Below are 20,989 nucleotides of genomic sequence, written 5' to 3' on the forward strand. Positions count from 1 at the left end.
ACAAGAGGGGTGACGGGGAAAGGCACGATGTGGGCCCTTTTCACCAGAATTTGGCCTCACTCTGTGTGTGTGTATTTTTTTTTTTTAAGAGGAAATGCATCCTGGTCTGGGCCTGTGGAGAAGAGAAAGATCAGAGAGATCCCCTCGGTGCCATGTTTGGAGGGTCTCCCAGATGCAGCCCCCACACCCTCCCCCTGGGCTGGGGCCTGCCAGGCGCAGGTGTCAGGGAACAAGATGGCGCCCCACAGTGAAGGGCGCGGTGTGAGGGGGTCTGGGGGCGGCCTGCACTTACTCCGAGGCGCTGGCTCCTCTGAAACCCAGACGCTGCCAATTCCCTGGGCTCAGGAGTTCTAACCGCCTTCTTGCTCTGGGTTCTTCACTTCTGGTCGAGATCAGCTCCACATATTTTTCTGATGATGTCACCCATTCTGACTTCCTACATTTTGAAAGTTGATATATAAGTAAAACCTTCCGTGAGGCTTCAGAAAAAAAAACCCAAAAAAAAGCAGCAGCATAAAAGAAAACCAAGGTGTGCTGTGGGGCGATGGAGAGGAGGAGGAGAGAGGCAGTTGCCTCCTTATTTTGAGATTTGCTGCAGCCTGCGAGTGCCACTCCCCAGCCAGTTTCCTGGCTGCAGAGGGAGGCCAGTGGCCGGGCGTGGGTGACGTCAGGGCCAGGCCTGAGTCATCGCCAGCGGCCCGTCTGCCCTGCCACTCGGAGGGGGACAAAAGGAACCTTTGATGTCCAGAGGCCCTCCTCTCGGGACACTCGCCTGTACGAGCAGCAGGCCAGAACATTCCTGCCGCCTCCCCACCCCCGGCCGCCCTTCCTACTTCCGGAACCGTCCCTGGCAGATTCAGCAAGGCCTCCTCAGGGGACATCGCCCTCCTGCATGGCAGAGGCAAGGCCACTCTCTGGCAAAGAAGCAGCAGCGGAGGGGGTGTCTCTGGGGATTTCTCACTTCACCCTCTGGCATCCCCCACCTCCCACTTCCCTGTGGTGCCACCTTACCCAGGGAATCGCAGAGGTTCGAAAAGAGTGCGGGAAAGGTGGAAGGTGTTCTTGTCACCCTCCCTGGACAGCGCACAGTGCTCAGGGTCTATCCTCTGCCCTTGTGCCCTGACTCTGCACCTCTGCACCCTGACCTCTGGGTACCAGTGTGAGTTTGTGCTGCCTGGATTCAAGGGGTCTTCTCTCTTTAAGAGGGGGATTTATATCCCAGTGCCTGCCACAGGGTGCAGTAAACGCACGGTGAATACATGAATGATAGTTTTAAAATAAAATAGTAGAGAACATATATTGTGTACTTGTAGTGAATGTTGGCACTTCTGGGCTAAGTGCTTTACAAAGATTATTTCATTTATGGTTTTCATGACGAAACTATGAGGCAGGTACTGTTATTATCCCCAGCTCCTCAGATGAGGTGCTCAGAGAGATTAAGACACTTCTCTGAAGTCTCACAGCTAGTTAATGGCAGAATCTAGATCGTCTGATCTCAAACGCTGTGTTCTCAAGCATGACACTGAGTGACTGAGCGAATGAAGGAATATAGACCAAGAGCAGCCTGTCCAGGTGAGGGGAAATGGGAGTAATGATGGGGCTTGAAACCAAATCCTACAAGGAAATAGTGGAGCAATTAGGTACGATCTGTCTATAGTAGTAGGCCTCAGGCTCTTCTGATGGGTCGACACCACGTCTGAGGGTTGCTGGGATACCCAGAGTGGCCAGGGGGGTAAGTCCAGTCAGGTCCAAGTGGCAGTGAGGAGCCAGGAGGTTTGATGGCACGTGGTGACTGCAGGATCTGAGATCACAGTGGACAGAACAGGAGCCTCGTCCTAGACTTGTCTTAATAGCCCTGTGGCCTCATGGGTGTAGGAGGGAGGCTGAGTGCAGCTCAAGGCACGAGCCTGGGGAAGACAGGACAGGGAAGGGCCTTCCCTGATGGTCCAGGGACTATGACCCTGTGCTCCCAATGCAGGGGGCCCAGGTTCGATCCCTGGTCAGGGAACTAGATCCTACATGTCGCAACTTTTGCATGTGGCAACTAAAGATCCTGCGTGCCACAGCTAACACCCAGTGCAGCCAAATAAAAAAAAAGAAAAGGGAAGACATGAGAGCATTCTCAAAGACCCCAAGACTTGGAGAATGTGTTGGAACTACCATATCGTTTCAAAGCACCAGGAGGAAATGGGAGTGACAGGAGCCAGAACTAGATTTGACAGTGGCAGTCACAGCCCTGAGCACTGCCCTGCCAGGAATCAGCTGCCCTTCTAAGATGGAGAGAGAATCCCGCTGGGGGTTGTGCTGGGCCAGGGGGAGGAGGGCTGGCAAGAGGAGGACATCTGATGATGGGGCTATCCGGGCCCTGGATAAGAATGACCTTGGAGATCCCTTCTCCCGCTATGGTTCATAATTCTGTGGTTTGTACTTTTCCGTTATTCCAAGAGGAAGACAAAAGCCAGGACTTTTCAGCCCAGCGGGCAGTGGGCAGGGAGATGCTGGTGGCCTCAGTAAAGCCACTCCATGGCTCTTCTTTCCACCGTGGGACAGGGCGTTCAGTCACGGGATCCCTCTACTGGGCTCAGGAAATCGATGCCTCTGTTCGTTGGGGACGTTGTGTCATTACCTTGTTCCTGGAACCACTGCCAGTTGCCACTCTGAGGAATTACACCTGTGCTGTGGGGTCTGACTCCCCAGGCAGGTGGAAATAGCAGAAGTGAGTTTCATAAGGGAGAAAGCCACATGCTTTGGACGGAGGGAGTAGCAACAACTGACCGGAGTCACTGTCAGCGTCCGCACAGAGCCTGACCTTGGGCCGAGGAAAGCGCTGCAAGCTCCAGGCGTGTTTTGGCACAGGCTTGCTGATTCTTTTCTTATCTACAGAAAATGTCTCTGGGCACCTCCCTGTTGCTTCCCCAAAGACTCCGTGGCCATGCTTGATTCACACACATGGGTGTTTATGTCTCTAATTAGACGAACAGAGGCTGATTATTTTTTCAGTCTACCTTGTGGGACCAAGAAAATGTGAAGAGAAAGATAAAGCGAAGACAGAGAAACAATGAGTAGGCACCAAGAGAAATGCCGCTCCTGGCATTGTTTGCTCTGGGGGTTGATTCTAACAGTGAGGATTAAATCAGAGAATTGGGCCAAACATCTATTTGGGGACACAGAGGTGTAAGTACAGTGACACCCCAACCTCTATCCCATCTGGAGAGCCCTCCTCTTCAGTGCAATAAATGTGGTTATATACTGGAAATTCAAAAACAAAAGCAAAGGCTTAGAAGACTTACCTATCCTTACTGCCTCCAATTTCTCTCATTTCAACACCTTTTTAAAAACAATTTTTTAATTATTATGGTATAATTTTTATGTCAAAAAGTTAACCCACTTACAGTGTACACATCAATGGATTTTAGTCTATTCACAGAAGTGTGTGATCCATAACCTCATTTTTTAAGAAGTATTTATTTACCTATTTAATTTACTTGGCTGGGCTGGGTCTTAGTTGCAGCATCCAAAACTCTTAGTTGCAGCATGTGGGATCTAGTTTCCTTACCAGGGATCAAACCTGGGCCCCCTGCAATGGGAGCATGGAGTCTTAGCCACTGGATCACCACGGAAGTCCCCATAACCTCATTGGAGAACATTTTGTCATCCCCCAAAGAACACTTGTGCCCAGTAGCAGTCATTCCTCATCTGCCCCCAGTCCCAGCACTGGACAAACACTAACCTTCTGTCTCTATAGATTTGCCTCTTCTGGACATTTCGTACAAATGGTATCATGCAATATATGGCCTTTTGTGTTTAGCTTCTTTCATTCAGCATAGTGGTCTTCAGGTTCGCCCATATTGTAGAATATGTCAGTACTTCATTCCTTTTTGTGCCCAAACAATATTCCATTTTGTGATTATACTATGTTTTGTTTATTCATACATCATTTTACGAACACATTTTGAGCTGTTATGAATAATGTTGCCATGAAATCTGAGTACAAGTTTTCATGTGGATATATGTTTTCATGTCTCTCGCATGCATACCAAAGAGTAGAATTCCTGGGTCATAAGATAACTCTATGTTTAACATTTTGAGGAACTGTTAAACTGTTTTCCAAAGAGCTGTACCATTTCACATTCCCATCAGTGATGTGTGAGAACTCTGCTTCTCCACATCTACACCAACAATCTTATTGTCTGTCTTTTTGGATTTTAGCCATCCTACTAGGTATGATGTAGTATCATATTTCAGTTTTGATTTGTATTACCCTAATAACAGAGTTTTGCCAAGAGAATGCACTCACCATAGCAAGCACTCTCTTCCAACAACACAAGAGAAGATTCTACACATGGACATGACCAGATGGTCAATACTGAAATCAGAATGATTATATTCTTTGCAGCCAAAGATGGAGAAGCTCTATATAGTCAGCAAAAACAAGACTGGGGGCTCAGATTATGAACTCCTTATTGCCAAATTCTGACTTAAATTGAAGAACGTAGGGAAAACCACTAGACCATTCAGGTATGACCTAAATCAAATCCCTTATGATTATACAGTGCAAGTGAGAAATAGATTCAAGGGACTAGATCTGATAGAGTGCCTGAAGAACTATGGATGGAGGTTCGTGACATTGTACAGGAGGCAGTGATCAAGACCACCCCCAAGAAAAAGAAATGCAAAAAGGCAAAATGGTTGTCTGAGGAGGCCTTACAAATAGCTGAGAAAAGAAGAGAAGCTAAAGGCAAAGGAGAAGAGGAAAGATATACCCATTTGAATGCAGAGTTTCAAAGAATAGTAAGGAGAGATAAGAAAGCCTTCTTCAGTGATCAACGCAAAGAAATAGAGGAAAACAATAGAATGGGAAAGACTAGAGATCTCTTCAAGAAAATTAGAGATACCAAGGGAACATTTCATACAAAGATGGACACAATAAAGGACAGAAATGGTATGGACCTAACAGAAGCAGAAGATATTAAGAAGAGGTAGCAAGAATACACAGAAGAATTACACACAAAAAAGATTTTCATGACCCAGATAACCATGAAGGTATGATCACTCACCTAGAGCCAGATATCCTGGAATGTGAGGTCAAGTGAGCCTTAGGAAACATCATTACAAACAAAGCTAGTGGAGGTGGTGTAATTCTAGTTGAGCTATTTCAAATCCTAAAAGATGATGCTGTGAAAGTGTTGCACTCAATATGCCAGCAAATTTGGAAAACTCAGCAGTGGCCACAGGACTGCAAAAGGTCAGTTTTTGTTCCAATCCCAAAGAAAGGCACGGTCAAAGTATGTTCAAACTACTGCCCAATTGCACTCATTTCACGCGATAGCAAAGTAATGCTCAAAATTCTCCAAAGCCAGTCTTCAACAGTACATGAACTGTGAACTTCCAGATGTTCAAGCTGGATTTAGAAAAGGCAGAGGAACCAGAGATCAAATTGCCAACATCCGTTGGATCATCAAAAAAGCAAGAGAGTTCCAGAAAAACATCTACTTCTGCTTTATTGACTACTCCAAAGCCTTTGTGGAGAAGGCTATGGCACCCCACTTCAGTACTCTTGCCTGGAAAACCCTATGGACGGAGGAGCCTGGTAGGCTGCAGTCCATGGGGTCGTGAAGAGTCGGACACAACTGAGCGAGTTCACTTTCACTTTTCACTTTCATGCATTGGAGAAGGAAATGGCAACCCACTCCAGTGTTCTTGCCTGGAGAATCCCAGGGATAGGGGAGCCTGGTGGGCTGCCGTCTATGGGGTCGCACAGAGTTGGACACGACTGAAGCAACTTAGCAGCAGCAGAAGCAGCAGCAGCCAAAGCCTTTGACTGTGTGGATCACCACAAACTGTGGAAAATTCTTCAAGAGATGGGAATACCAGACCACCTTACCTGCCTCCTGAGAAATCTGTATGCAGGTCAAGAAGCAACAGTTAGAACTGGACGTGGAACAACAGGCTGGTTCCAAATTGGGAAAGGAGTACGTCAAGGCTGTATATTGTCAACCTGCTTATTTAACTTATATGCAGAGTACTTCATGCGAAATGCTGGGCTGGATGAAGCACAAGGTGGAATCAAGGTTGATGGGAGAAATATCAACAACCTCAGATATGCAGATGACACCACCCTTATGGGAGAAAGCGAAGAAGAGAGAGTGAAAAAGCTGGTTTAAATCCCAACATTTAGAAAATGAAGATTATGGCATCAAGTCCCATCACTTCATGGCTAATAGATGGGGAAACAATGGAAACAATGACAGACTTTATTTTGGGGGTCCCCAAAATCATTGCAGATGGTGACTGCAGCCATGAAATTAATAGATGCTTGCTCCTTGGAAGAAAAGCTATGACCAACCTAGACAGCATACTGAAAACCAGAGACCTTACTTTGCCAACAATGGTCCATCTAGTCAAAGCTATGGTTTTTCCAGTAGTCATGTATGGATGTGAGAGTTGGACTATAAAGAAAGCTGAGTGCCAAAGAATTGATGCTTTAGAAGTGTGGTGTTGGAGAAGACTTTTGAGAGTCCCTTGCACAGCAAGGAGATCCAACCAGTCCATCCTAAAGGAAATCAGTCCTGAATAGTCATTGGAAGGACTAATGCTGAAGCTCCAGTACTTTGGCCACTTGATTTGAAGAACTGACTCACTGGAAAAGACCCTGATGCTGGGAAAGATCAAAGGCAGGAGGAGAAGGAGACGACAGAGGATGAGATGGTTGGATGGTATCACTGACTAGATGGACATGAATTTGAGCAAGCTCCGGGAGTTGGTAATGGACAGGGAAGCCTGGCGTGCTGCAGTCCGTGAAGTCACAAAGAGTCGGACATGACTGAATGACTGAACTGACTGACTCATCCTAATAACTAATAATGTTGAGAATCTTTTCGTGAATTTATTGGCCATTTGTATAACTTCTTTGAAGAATTGTCTATACAAATATTTTATTCATTTTTAAATTAAATTGTTCATCTTTTTTATTAATATTTTGTGTATAGGGATTCTTAATATATTTTGGATACAAAATTTTTTATCAGACATATATTCTACAAATACATATCCTTTCTGTAGTTATTTCTTTTTCTTTATGGTCTTTGAAGGAGAAAAATATTTTAACTTTGATGAAATCTAACTTATGTACTCTTTTATCATTTGTGCTTCTGATGTCATACCTGAGAAACTATTGTCTAACCTAAGGTCATACAGATGTACACCTGAGTTTTCTAAGAGTTTTAGGGTTTTAGTTCTTACCTCAGGTCTACATGCACGTGTATGTGATTGGTCGCTTCAGTCGTGTCCAGCTCTTTGCGACCCTGTGGACCGTAGCCCGATAGGGTCCTCTGTCCATGGGATTCTCCAGGCAAGAATATTGGAGTGGGTTGCCATGCTGTCCTCCAGGGGACCTTCCGGACCTAGGGATGGAACCCGTATCTCCTGCGTCTCCTGCATTGGAGGGCAGATTCTTCACTGCTGAGCCACCGGTGAAGCCCTCTAGATCTATGATTCACTTTATTTTTTATGTAAGGTAGAGATCCAAATTCATTCTTTTCACATGGATGTCTATTTGTTCCAGAACTGTTTGTTGAAAAGACTACTCTCACCAGAATTCTGCACATCTAAAACTGATCTAAAATTCTAAAAAGTTATTTTAAAAAATAGTCTATTCTTTCCCCCATTGAATTTTCCTGACTGTTTTGTCAAAAATCAACTGACCGTAAGTATTAGTTTATTCCTGGACCCTTCATTCTAGTCCATGGATCAAGATGTGAGTTCTTACACGAGCAGCACACTGTTTTATTTACTGTAGCTTCATAAAAAGTTTGGAAATTAGTAAGTGTGAGTCTACAACTTTGTTCTTTTTCATGATGATTTTGGCTATTCTGAATCTTTGGCATGTCCATATGATTTTCAGGATTATCTTCTCAATTTCTGCCAAATATCCAGCTGGGATTTTGATGGAGATTGTATATTCCACCTATAGATCAATTTTGGGAGTATTTGTCCACATTTATTAGCTGCATGCCTTTAAGTTTACTTAGCCTATATCAGCCTCCTTTTCTAATCCAAAAAAAAAAAGAAAAAAAATCTCGTGTGTGTAACGAAGATTAAAAGAGATAATGCTTATGCAACCCCACTGAAACCATGACCTACCTGGGCCAGTCTCAGGATGATGTTAAAGTCTGAGATATCCAGCCTAGTCACCACAAAGAAATTCAGATTAATTTATATTCAATACTTGCATTTCTCTAACAGCAACAGATCCCCCTGAAATTCTTCTTAATATCCTTTTTCTCCTTGTATCCAAGCCCCTTACACCCCGCAGCTTCAGCGTCCCCTTCTTTCTCCCAAGCTCTGTACAAAGCTTTTTCTCCAGCCCTAACCAACATTCTTCCAGTCTGTCTACTTCTGTCCAGTTCTCCTTCTGATGGGGCTGGAAAAGAAACTGGACAGGCAAAGCCAGAACTCTTTTTAGTGAGTGGGAAGAAAGGAAAATCAGTGAGCACTAAGCTTAATTTATGTCCCATCATTCATATGAAGTGCTTGGTGCAATGTCTAATGTATAAGAAGGGCTTAATACATGTAGAGCTTTTACTTTTTGTTGTGGTGGAGGTTACATCATGCCCATCCATACTTTACGATGATGGTGCAGGATTTCAATCAGGACCTCTGAGAATCCAGCCTGGACTCTATGGACCAGCGGCCCATCCTCACTCATGGAGGTGAATTTGAAATTGTTGCTCATTTTTTCTTCCTCCTCAAAAGAATCAGCCCCTAGGAAAATGTATAAAGTTCACGTCTGAGGCTCCCTGAGTCATGTGTGGGAGTCATATCTCTGTTTCCTCCCTCCCCTAGCACCAGGGCCCTATGCTTCCTCCCCTCCTCCCATGAAAACTTCTGGTACAATATGTCTAAAACTGAAAGTCAGGACTCATTATCTACTGCGTCACAACTAGCATCGGTTTCAAGTGACAGAATGAAAGAAAACAGCAAATTTCCAAGTGTATCACACATCAGAATTTTGTTTCAGTTTTATAATGTGTGTGAATTCGGTCACTCTGTGAAATGTATTTCTTATTGTGGTTCAGGGTTTTTTAAAAGTTTAAAACAGTATTGGAGTAAGATCTTTCACTTTCGTGAAGGTATTTTTTATCTCCTAAGAGCATAAAGTAACACCGTTCCAAGTAGCCTGTCCATTTTGATGGGGATTGAAACCTTATGTTTCATCAGCAGTAAAGGATTTGTAATTTATAACACTTTGGTGGAGGAATATCTTCAGTAACCTGTGTTGATCTGCCCTCACCTGGCTCCCTCCCTGCAACCACCTCCCCAGCAGGCTACCTCTTAGCCATCACCTCTTCTCACTCCCACAGTATGGGCAAATCCACACCCTGAACTTGCATGGGGGTTTCTATTTTCAAAACTCTTTCACTTACTCCATCTCATTTGATTCTCACAACTATCCCATGAAGTTGGCAGGTCGGAGCCAATCCATACTTGACCTTAGTATGGAACCCTAAGCAAGTAACTTCTCAGTCTATCTCCTCAGCTTTCTTACATATAACCAGAAAGGTTAAGAGACTTGGCCAACATCACACAGCCTGGAAGTGGCAGGACCAGGAAGAGAACTAGATCTTTCACCTCTTAGTCTCCTTGTCCCATAGACTCTCCTCACCGAGACACATAATTTCTTTTTAGTGATGTTGATTCATCTAACTGCCTTACAAACAGCGTGGAAAAAGCGAAGAACATTTTGCACTCTTCCACCATATCTAACAACACGACTTTTACGGCACAAAGCACAAGACAAATAGTTCTTCATGCCTCGTGGTTAAGGGTTATCACTCTCGACATCAAAGGCTATTTATTAAAGACTGGGGCGTTGGGAACGGAGACAGCAAAGTCCACCGAGGGGAAAACAAATTTTCCTGTGTGCTCTGTTTTGTCCTTTGTATTGCAGAGTGCTCCCTCTAGTGGCGCTGGAGAAAACAGCTTCTGGAAAGCATATTTATAGATTCCACTTTGTTGTGATTAGAGAAGGCTGGGGCTTAGTGGGAGCGTGGACAGCACCTGTTTCAAGGTCTCTCTTCAGTGATGAGAAATTGAGGACTAGAGCAGTGGTTCTCAACTGGGGCGATTCCGCCCCCAGGAAACATTCGGCAGCGTCTGTAGACATTTTTGGCTGTTTTTTGTTTGGGGTTAGGGGGATGCTACTGTCATGGATATGTAGAAGCCAGGGATGTTGCTAAAAATCCTGTAATACACAGGACAGCTCCCCACCTCCCCCAACAAAGAATTATCCAGTCCCAAAGAATTATCCAACAAAGAATTATCCAGTCCCTCAGTAGTGCTGAGGTGGATCAGAGATATGGTGTGACCCTCCCGAGAAGGGTCCCCCACCATCGCTTTATTAAGATATAATTGACACATAAACAAAGACTTGCAGCTTATTCCCAGTTTTCAGCAGCTCAGACTAATGGCTCTCTTTCATTTCTTTTAAGGTATTTTAAAATTAGAATAGAGAAAAATACGAGAGCAATACATGCTTATGCTGCTAAGTCACTTTAGTCGTGTCCGACTCTGTGCGACTCCATAGATGGCAGTCCACCAGGTTCCCTGTCCCTGGGATTCTCCAGGCAAGAACACTGGAGTGGGTTGCCATTTCCTTCTTCAATGCAGGAAAGTGAAAAGGGAAAGTGAAGTCGCTCAGTCGTGTCCAACCCTCAGCAACCCCACGGACTGCAGCCTTCCAGGCTCCTCCGTCCATAGGGTTTTCCAGGCAAGAGTACTGGAGTGGGGTGCCATTGCCTTCTCCATACACGCTTATAATTAAAAGCAAAGTAATAAAATACTTTCACATAATCAGTGTTAACATCCTTGGTGGTTTATTAGGAGGGACTATATTAAAATGCCAACTTCAGATCACTTCTGACTTAAAATGGCAATGTCCTATGGTAATACTTAATATTCATCTGCTTCTCCATGTGCTCATCAAGACAAGCCTCAATCCACATATAGAGGATTCTTTTAAATTTGCTTGTTGTATACAAAAGCTGGGTTGCTTCACAACTTGCTTTTGTAATTTAGTAAATTCTGAATCTCTCTTCAGATCAAAAATAAGGATCTCCTGGAGACTTCCCTGGTTATCCAATCGTTAAGACTCCTCTTTTCCACTGCAGGGGGCACAGGTTCAATCCCTGGTTGGGGAACTAAGATGCTGTATGCCACGTGGCACACCACAAAAATAAATAAATGGAAATAATCTGTTTATAATATATTATTATATATGTCATATTATATGTATTATAATAATCTCCTGTTTGTTTCCAGAAGTTGGGGATGCTGAGTACCACGGACTGCAAGAAACTTGAAGTGAAGTGAAGTGAAAGTTGCTTAGTCGTGTCTGACTCTTTGCAACCCCATGGACTATACAGTCCATGGAATTCTCCAGGCCAGAATACTGGAGTGGGTAGCCTTTTCCTTCTCCAGGGGATCTTCCCAACCCAGGGATCGAACCCAGGTCTCCTGCATTGCAAGCTGATTCTTTACCGGCTGAGCCACAAAAGAAGCCCAAGAATACTGAAGTGGGTAGCCTATTCCTTCTCCATTGGGTCTTCCCGACCCAGGAATTGAACCAGGATCTCCTGCACTGAAGGCTGATTCTTTACCAATGGGGCTATCAGAGAAATCCCATTCAAGAAATTTAGATGGCCTATAATAGAGGATGAGATGGTTGGATGGCATCACTGATGCAATGGAAATGAACTTGGGCAAACTCCAAGAGATGATGGTAAGGGACAGGGAGGCCTGGCATCCTGCAGTCCATGGAGTCACAAAGAGTTGGGGATTCTACTGGGCTACTGAACAACAACAAAAAAGATGATACTGCCTCACATGGTAGGGCTTTAATATCTCTCTGATGGTAGCAAGTTCACTCTTGTAGAGAGTTTGGCTCAGGATTGGGATCTTCTGTAACATGCTATCTAACTAGAAATAAATAACGTCCTTTTGCTATTGTATTAATTATTACAGATACTTTCTAGGTATAGCAGATAATACTGGTTTTCAACTGATTGTGGGGCTATAAACCTTTGTTTCCTAGCAAATTCCAAAATGTACTGGCCAATTTTATGTGCCAACTTGACTGGATCACAGGGTGCCCAGATACCTGGCTAAACAATATTTCTGAGTGTGTCTGTGAGTATGTTTTTAGACGAGATTAGCGTTTCAGTTGGTAGACTGAGTAAAGTAGATGGACTTCCCTGATGTGGTTCCTGGGCGGTGTGATTGAGTGTCAGACAATCAGTTGAGGGCGTGACTACTACATAAAGGCAGAGACGGAGAATCTGGCCTCTTTCTGTCTTCTTGCTCGAGTTGGGCCATCAACGTTCTCCTGCCCTTTGACTGAGATGTACATCAGGGGCTGTCCTGGTTCTCAGGACTATGCCACTGGCTTTCCTGGGGCTACACCTTGCAGATGGTGTAGGGGACTTCTAGGCCCCTATAATTGTGTGACCAATTCCTTATAATAAATCCTGTCTCTCTCTGTGTCTTTCTGTCTCTCTGTCTATATATGGGTACATATACGTGTGTGTATCTATGTATATATATACCCATATGTGTGTGTGTGTGTCTATATATATATATGAGATAATATATCTCCTATTAGTTCTATTTTTCTGGAGAACTCTGAAGCCAACTCAAATAAGATTGTTTTAATGAGGGACCTCTCTGGTGGTCCGCTGGAATCCACCTTGCAATGCAGAGGGCTTGGATTCAGTCCCTGGCAGGGGAACTAAAATCCCACATACCATGGAGGAACTAAGCCCATGCATGGCAACCAAGTCTGTGAACTACAAAGAAAGATCAGCGTGATGCAATGAGAGTGCCACAACTAAGATACCACGCAGCCAAATAAATAAATATTTTTAAAAAGAATGTTTTAATGGTATAAGGTAGATTCAAGTTTGGGAAAGAGTAATCTAACTCATTCTTGGTATGGCAAATCATATGCTGCTCAGTCATTCTGGTAGACAGAGCTTTTGCCCCAGGTATTTTTGTTTGTTTGGCCACTAGAGCAATGCTGCAATAAATATTCTTCCATTTATACTGTCATACTTTTACTCCTGTGGAATAGGTTGTCCAAATGAGATTGTTGACTCAAATGTTTTGTGTGTATTTTTAAGTTTAATAGATATTTACAGATGGTTTTTTTTAAAAAGCTGAAGCAAGTCATACTCCTACCAGCAGTATATGAGACGAAATATTCTCTCATGCCTTTGCCATCATTGGGTATTATCACACTTTTTAAGTTTTACCCATCTGATGGGTAAAATTTGGCATCTTGTTTTTGTTTTAATTTGCATTTTCTTGACTCTAAGTATAGTTGTTAAGAGCAGAGTCTGAAGCCAAAATGCTGACACTTAATGTCTGTATTTCCTTAACTGAGATTCTTAATTCTTTTCACATTTGCCAAACAGAGATAAGGTACCCATCACAGGGTTGCTATGAAGATTACATAAGTAACTAGATGTAAAGCTCTATGAACAGTGCCCAGATTATAGTGATAACTATATAGGTTTTAGTATTATGGGTGAGTTTGAATAACTTTTAGTAATTTTATTGATCATTTGTTTGTCTCCTTGGTGAATTGCCTTTCCATATCCTTTGCCTATTTTCCTGTTGATTTGTTCTTTTCTTATCAATTTGCAGGTGCTCTTTTATATCAGGTATTTTAGGCACATATTAGCTGTGTGTTGCAAATACACACTTTTCTCTACTTTGTCACTGATCTTTTGATACTATGTGTAGTATATTTTTACATATCCAACACATTTAAATCTGTCACCAAGTGCTTTCTCTTATGGCTTTTGTGCTTTTTGTCTTCTCTAAGATCGCTTTGGTTTTTAATGTTAAGCAAATGTACTCCTGGGCTTCCCTGGTGGCCCAGTGGTAAAGAATATGCCCGCCAATGCAGGAGACACGGGTTCCACCTCTGAGCCAGGAAGATCCCACATGCAATGGAGAAAGTAAGCCCGTGTGCCACAACTACTGAGCCTATGCTTTAGAGCCCGTGCGCCACAAGAGAAGCCACGGCAATGAGAAGCCCTCGCACCACAGCTGGAGAGTAGCCCCTACTCGCCGCAACCAAAGAAAAGCCCACGCACAGAAACAAAGACCCAGCACAGCCAGAAATAAATAAATAAAATTAGAAACAAACAAACAGAGAAACAAATGTACTCCTAATTTTGAAATATATTTTCAACCATTTTTAATCCATTATTTAAATCTCCATGATTATGACCTATGGTAGTGAGAACAAAAGCCACAAATTAATATCTAATAAGTTATCTTGTTATCCACAAGAGTCTTTCCATCTTGAAAAACACTTTTCATTTGATCTTGTTGCCCAGTCTTTCTCCTGCTTCTGTTTAAAATGTTTTGTACTTTTTCTTTTGTTATTTTTTTTTACCATCTATCTCCTCTTTTCTCAAAGCTCTACAATCTACTACCTTCTTCTGTCCTCTTTCTAGAAGATAATAATTAAAGATATACAACATAATTAAGGGCTTCTCTGGTTGCTCAGCTGGTAAGGAATCTACCTGCAATGCAGGAGACCCCAGGTTGATCCCTAGGTCAGGGAGATCCCCTGGAGAAGGGATAGGCTACCCACTCCAGTATTCTTGCCTGGAGAATTCCATGGACAGACGAATCGAGCAGGCTACAGTCCATGGGGTTACAAAGAGTTGGACACGACTGAGTGACTTTCACTTTCACTTTTTCACTTTCAGTGACCAAGAACCAATGCCATCACCTTCTTCTTGGTCTTCGTTCTCCTTGTCCTCACTGTATCATTTGACTGTCCTGGTCACTGCCATCTTTGGGAAAGACTGTCCTTTGTTGGACTAAGAATGCTGTTCCATCCCGAGTCTTCTTTGGCCCTTATAGCAATCATTGTTGTTTGCCTGCCCCCAAATACCCCCCTCTCTCTTCCTTCTTGCTGGCAGAGACCACGACCCATCATAGAAGTTGACAATGTCAGACAAGCACATTTTCAGCATACCCAAGCTGAGGCATGGATATGTGCTGTGGTCCTGACAGTGGTCCCTGAGGGAAAGTCTGTGGGGTAGGCTACACAGGCTACACAGTGTAGGAAAAAGTTTGCTCTTGTTAAAAACCAAAATGCATGCTTCTGTAAGCAACTATATGAAGAAGTGATAGCTTAAAGAGAAACAAGATGTCCTGCAACAATGAGGAGAAAAGTCAGAGCATAAAAGCTACTATACTCAGATGATAGAGAGAAAGATAGAAGAATGTGGGTTCTTGGCAACACTGGTAAGCCATGAACCAATCCAGAAACACCCATCTCCAGATTTCCTGTGAGTAAGATAATATGTCCCTGTTATTTAAGTTGTTTATAGCTCTATGTCTTCTGCGTGCAGCTAAAATTTCCTTATTGAGTGCTCACATGACCCCGAAACAGCTACTCATTCTAATGGCTCTCTTTGGCCTTCCAGCCTCTTTCCACTATCTGCATCTAGAACATTCTCTCTAAAGAGCCGCTTTGATCAGAGAATTCTGTTGCTCAAACCATCAATGGTAATATTATGCCAAGCAGAAAAAGCCTGTTACTGAAGACCACATATTATATGATTTCTTTCATATGAAATGTCCAGAACAGAGATTAGTGGTTTCTTAGCCCTGGAATGGGGATGAAGGGTTAAGAGGTGACAGACAAAGAATATAAAGTTTCTTCTTTTTTCTTTTCTTCTTTTTGCCGCACTGCCAGACGTGTGGGATCTTAATTCCCTGACCAAGGTTCAAACCTGTGCCTCCTGCATTGAAAGTGTCCGCTGGACCACCAGGAAAGTCCCTAAGATTTCTTTCTGAAGTGATGCAAATGTTCTAAAATTGACTGTGATGCTGGTTGGACATATCCGTGAATGTATTGAAAACCACTGAATTATACACTTTAAATGGATGAATTATATGATATATGAATTGTATCTCAATAAAGATATTAGGAAAAAAAAAGCCTTTAGTGGTGATCCATTACTTAGAGAGTATAAAGCACAAATTCATTACCCTAGCATTCCAGGCTCTTCGCCCTGCAGACTCAAACTACATTCTAACTTAATCCTTTGCCACTTTCATATAAAGTAGACTATTGAACAGATCATGAGTGGTTCCTGAAAAGTGACTCGTGCTTTTCTGCTTCTCTGTCTTTGCTCCTATGTTCCTTTGGCCTAGACGGCCTTTCCCATCACCCTGTTGCTGCTGCTGCTAAGTCGCTTCAGTCGTGTCCAACTCTGTGCCACCCCATAGACGGCAGCCACCAGGCTCCCCTGTCCCTGGCACTGGCAACCCACTCCAGTGTTCTTGCCTGGAAAATCCCACCAATCTAGTCTCTTAAAATTTAACTTGCTTTCAAGGTCCGGTTCAAATGTTTTCCCTCATCTTCCCAGGCAGAAATGCCCCTTGCTCCTCTGAATTCAAAGAATTCAGTATACTTCATGTGGTGTTTATCTGTCTCATTTGCAGGCTTGTGGACACACAACCTCACTGACTGTATTAGCACCACAGTTTCCAAATCAAAAGTTGGGTGGTAATACTCTCTTAGTAAGAAAGTGTACTGTGGGCTTCCCTGGTGGCTCAGTGGTAAAGAATCCGCCTGCCAGTGCAGGAGACGTGGGTTTGATCTCTGGCCTAGGAAGATCCTACAACTAAACCCATGTGCCACAACTACTGAGCCTGTGCTCTAGAGTCTGGGAGCCATGACTACTGAAGCCCGAACACTCTAGAGCCCCATGCTCTGTGACAAGAGAAGTCACTTCAATGAAAAGCTCAAGCACAGCAACCAGAGAGCAGCCCCAGCTCATCATAACTAAAGAAAAGCCTGAGGAGCAACAAAGATCCAGCACAGCCAAATCAATCAATACTAACTTTTTAATAAAAAATAAAGACTATTTAAAAAAAGAAAGAAAGAATATTGCAAATTAGGACCATTTTAGGAAGTTTAAATAATGTGATTGCCAAAATAGTCTTCCCGCTAGAGTGGATGATCTTTGCTGGACATAGATTAGTGCTGCTCATCCTTTCCCCGCTTTGCAGAGTGGATGTCTCTCAGGTGGATGAAAGAGCTTGGTTTCCCTTTTGCTTCACGATGCATGGGAAAATGGAGTTAGGTGCTTATAATGAGTGGTCTAGGAATCAGTGAACTAAAATGGACTGGAATGGGTAATTTAACTCAGAAGACCATTATATCTACTACTGCGGGCAGGAATCCCTTAGAAGAAATGGAGTAGCCATCACGGTCAACAAAAGAGTCTGAAATGCAGTACTTGGATGCAATCTCAAAAACGACAGAATGATCTCTGTTCGTTTCCAAGGCAAACCATTCAATATCACAGTAATCCAAGTCTATGCCCCGACCAGTAATGCTGAAGAAGCTGAAGTTGAACGGTTCTATGAAGACCTACAAGACCTTTTAGAACTAACACCCAAAAAAGATGTCCTTTTCATTATAGGGGACTGGAATGCAAAAGTAGGAAATCAAGAAACACCTGGAGTCACAGGCAAATTTGGCCTTGGAATAGGGAATGAAGCAGGGCAAAGACTAATAGAGTTTTGCCAAGAAAATGCACTGGTCATAGCAAACACCCTCTTCCAACAACACAAGAAAAGACTCTACACATGGACATCACCAGATGGTCAACACCGAAATCAGATTGATTATATTCTTTGCAGCCAAAGATGGAGAAGCTCTACACAGTCAACAAAAACAAGACCAGGAGCTGACTGTGGCTCAGATCATGAACTCCTTATTGCCAAATTCAGACTTAAATTGAAGAAAGTAGGGAAAATCACTAGACCATTCAGGTATGACCTAAATCAAATCCCTTATGATTATACAGTGGAAGTGACAAATAGATTCAAGGGCCTAGATATGATAGATAGAGTGCCTGATGAACTATGGAATGAGGTTCGTGACATTGTACAGGAGACAGGGATCAAGACCATCCCCATGGAAAACAAATGCCAAAAAGCAAAATGGCTGTCTGGGGAGGGCTTACAAATAGCTGTGAAAAGAAGAGAAGCAAAAAGCAAAGGAGAAAAGGAAAGATATAAGCATCTGAATGCAGAGTTCCAAAGAATAGCAAGAAGAGATGAGAAAGCCTTCCTCAGCAATCAGTGTAAAGAAATAGAGGAAAACAACAGAATGGGAAAGACTAGAGATCTGTTCAAGAAAATTAGAGATACCAAGGGGACATTTCATGCAAAGTTGGGCTCGATAAAGGACAGAAATGGTATGGATCTAACAGAAGCAGAAGATATTAAGAAGAGGTGGCAAGAATACACAGAAGAACTGTACAAAAAAGGTCTTCACAACCCATATAATTATGATGGTGTGATCACTGACCTAGAGCCAGACATCCTGGAATGTGAAGTCAAGTGGGCCTTAGAAAGCATCACTACGAACAAAGCTAGTGAAGGTGATGGAGTTCCAGTTGAGCTATTTCAAATCCTGGAAGATGATGCTGTGAAAGTGCTGCACTCAATATGCCAACAAATTTGGAAAACTCAGCAGTGGCCACAGAACTGGAAAAGGTCAGTTTTCATTCCAATCCCAAAGAAAGGCAATGCCAAAGAATGCTCAAACTACTGCACAATTGCACTCATCTCACACGCTAGTAAAGTAATGCTCAAAATTCTCCAAGCCAGGCTTCAGCAATACGTGAACCGTGAACTTCCTGATGTTCAAGCTGGTTTTAGAAAAGGCAGAGGAACCAGAGATCAAATTGCCAACATCCACTGGATCATGGAAAAAGCAAGAGAGTTCCAGAAAAGCATCTATTCCTGCTTTATTGACTATGCCAAAGCCTTTGACTGTGCGGATCACAATAAACTGTGGAAAATTCTTCAAGAGATGGCAATACCAGACCACCTGACCTGCCTCTTGAGAAATCTGTATGCAGGTCAGGAAGCAGCAGTTAGAACTGGACATGGAACAACAGACTGGTTCCAAATAGGAAAAGGAGTACGTCAAGGCTGTATATTGTCACCCTGCCTATTTAACTTTTATGCAGAGTACATCATGAGAAACACTGGACTCAAGAAACACAAGCTGGAATCAAGATTGCCGGGAGAAATATCAATAACCTCAGATATGCAGATGACACCACCCTTATGGCAGAAAGTGAAGAGGAACTCAAAAGCCTCTTGATGAAAGTGAAAGAGGAGAGTGAAAAAGTTGGCTTAAAGCTCAACATTCAGAAAACGAAGATCATAGCATCCCATCCCACCACTTCATGGGAAATAGATGGGGAAACAGTGGAAACAGTGTCAGACTTTATATTTTGGGGCTCCAAAATCACTGCAGATGGTGACTTCAGCCATGAAATTAAAAGACGCTTACTCCTTGGAAGAAAAGTTATGACCAACCTAGATAGCATATTCAAAAGCAGAGACATTACTTTGCCAACTCAGGTCCGTCTAGTCAAGGCTATGGTTTTTCCGGTGGTCATGTATGGATGTGAGAGTTGGACTGTGAAGAAGGCTGAGCACCGAAGAATTGATGCTTTTGAACTGTGGTGTTGGAGAAGACTCTTGAGAGTCCCTTGGACTGCAAGGAGATCCACCCAGTCCATTCTGAAGGAGATCAGCCCTTGGATTTCTTTGGAGGGAATGATGCTGAAGCTGAAACTCCAGTACTTTGGCCACCTCATGCGAAGAGTTGACTCATTGGAAAAGACTGTGATGCTGGGAGGGCTTGGGGGCAGGAGGAGAAGGGGATGACAGAGGATGAGATGGCTGGATGGCATCACTGACTCGATGGAGGTGAGTCTGAGTAAACTCTGGGAGTTGGTGATGGACAGGGAGGCCTGGCGTGCTGCGATTCATGAGGTGGCAAAGAGTCGGACACAACTGAGCGACTGAACTGAATGAACTGAAATGAGTGGTCTGTGTCAAAGAATGGTCTGGTGGTTAGTGAACCCCTGTGTTATATGCCAAATAAATAAAAGCTAGATTGAAGATACAAACATTTTTAAAAACTATGAAAGTAGAAAAAATAAAAAAAATAAAAGAATATTTTTATAAACCCTATGATGTAGGAGACCTTTCTAAATAAATCATAAAATCCCAGATACCATGAAGAAAGTCAGTGATGATTTTCTCTCTATGAAAACCCAAGCCTTCTGGCCAGCAAAAGATACCATAAAAAGTTAAAGACAAATAACAGACTCTGAGAAGATATTTTAAAGAGCTATAATAGTTAAAAGATGTATATCAGTACTAGCTAAAAAAAAAAAAGAAACAATACATGAAAAAAGGGCAGAGGATATGAACAAGTGATTCATAGAAAAAATAGAAGTAACAAATGGCATATGAAATATGCTTATGAGAGAGTCATTTCCTAGGCAGGTTGATAAGAAGTCTAGGGGTCCCCAAGGAGAGAGGGGTCTGGAATTCTCAAGGAGGAAGAAAGCACAAACTTTTTTTCCTCTACATTCCTTAGGATTATATAACAATAATGTATCCTGCCTAAGGACAGTCTCTGGATTAAACCTTCTGGCTAATCCTGTTTTCTTAAAATGTAAATTATGGGAGTAGGTCTGGTGAGGTCTGTACAACCTCCAGACATTCTTTTGAATCATTGGAGAGTATATAACTCCACTGCTAACGCTAGCAAGGGGGTACTCTTTCTGCCCACTTCTGATGCCTATGTCAGAAGCTTTCTCTATCCCCTTTATACTTTAATAAAACTTTATTACACAAAAGCTCTGAGTGATCAAGCCTTGTCTCTGGCCCCGGATTGAATTCTTCTCCTCCGGAGGCCAAGAATCCCGGCATCGTTTCATGGTTCAGCAGCAACTTTTCACTTAACATCATTAGCATCAGGGAAATGGACACAATGTGTGAGGGTCATTGGCCTGTCAGATGGATCAACATGGAAGAGATTGAGACCATCAAAAACTGTCAGATGTACAGAGAAAAGATC

At 43.0% G+C, this 20,989-nt stretch overlaps 1 protein-coding gene and 1 long non-coding RNA gene across 9 annotated transcripts in view; one reads left to right on the plus strand and one right to left on the minus strand.

The window, feature by feature from the left end:
• Positions 1 to 1,283, minus strand: part of ZBTB38 (zinc finger and BTB domain containing 38) — a 79,620-nt gene extending 78,337 nt beyond the window's left edge. For 3 of the 8 annotated variants that reach the window (XR_003511548.1, XR_003511549.1, XR_003511551.1), the window contains exon 1: positions 293 to 1,283. The gene's annotated coding sequence lies outside the window, so the exon portion shown is untranslated. The remainder of the gene's footprint in view (positions 1 to 292) is intronic. The other 5 variants (XM_027544638.1, XM_027544630.1, XM_027544621.1 and 2 more) reach the window with 3 other exon arrangements.
• The window catches only part of LOC113894382, a 30,298-nt gene extending 18,878 nt beyond the window's left edge, over positions 1 to 11,420 (plus strand). Inside the window, exon 6 of the long non-coding RNA XR_003511559.1 lies at positions 11,320 to 11,420. This is a non-coding gene — a long non-coding RNA (uncharacterized LOC113894382). The remainder of the gene's footprint in view (positions 1 to 11,319) is intronic.
• The last annotated feature ends 9,569 nt before the right edge of the window (positions 11,421 to 20,989 follow it).

Source organism: Bos indicus x Bos taurus, chromosome 1, assembly GCF_003369695.1.
Source record: "Bos indicus x Bos taurus breed Angus x Brahman F1 hybrid chromosome 1, Bos_hybrid_MaternalHap_v2.0, whole genome shotgun sequence".
In the NCBI taxonomy this organism is placed as follows: domain Eukaryota; kingdom Metazoa; phylum Chordata; class Mammalia; order Artiodactyla; family Bovidae; genus Bos; species Bos indicus x Bos taurus.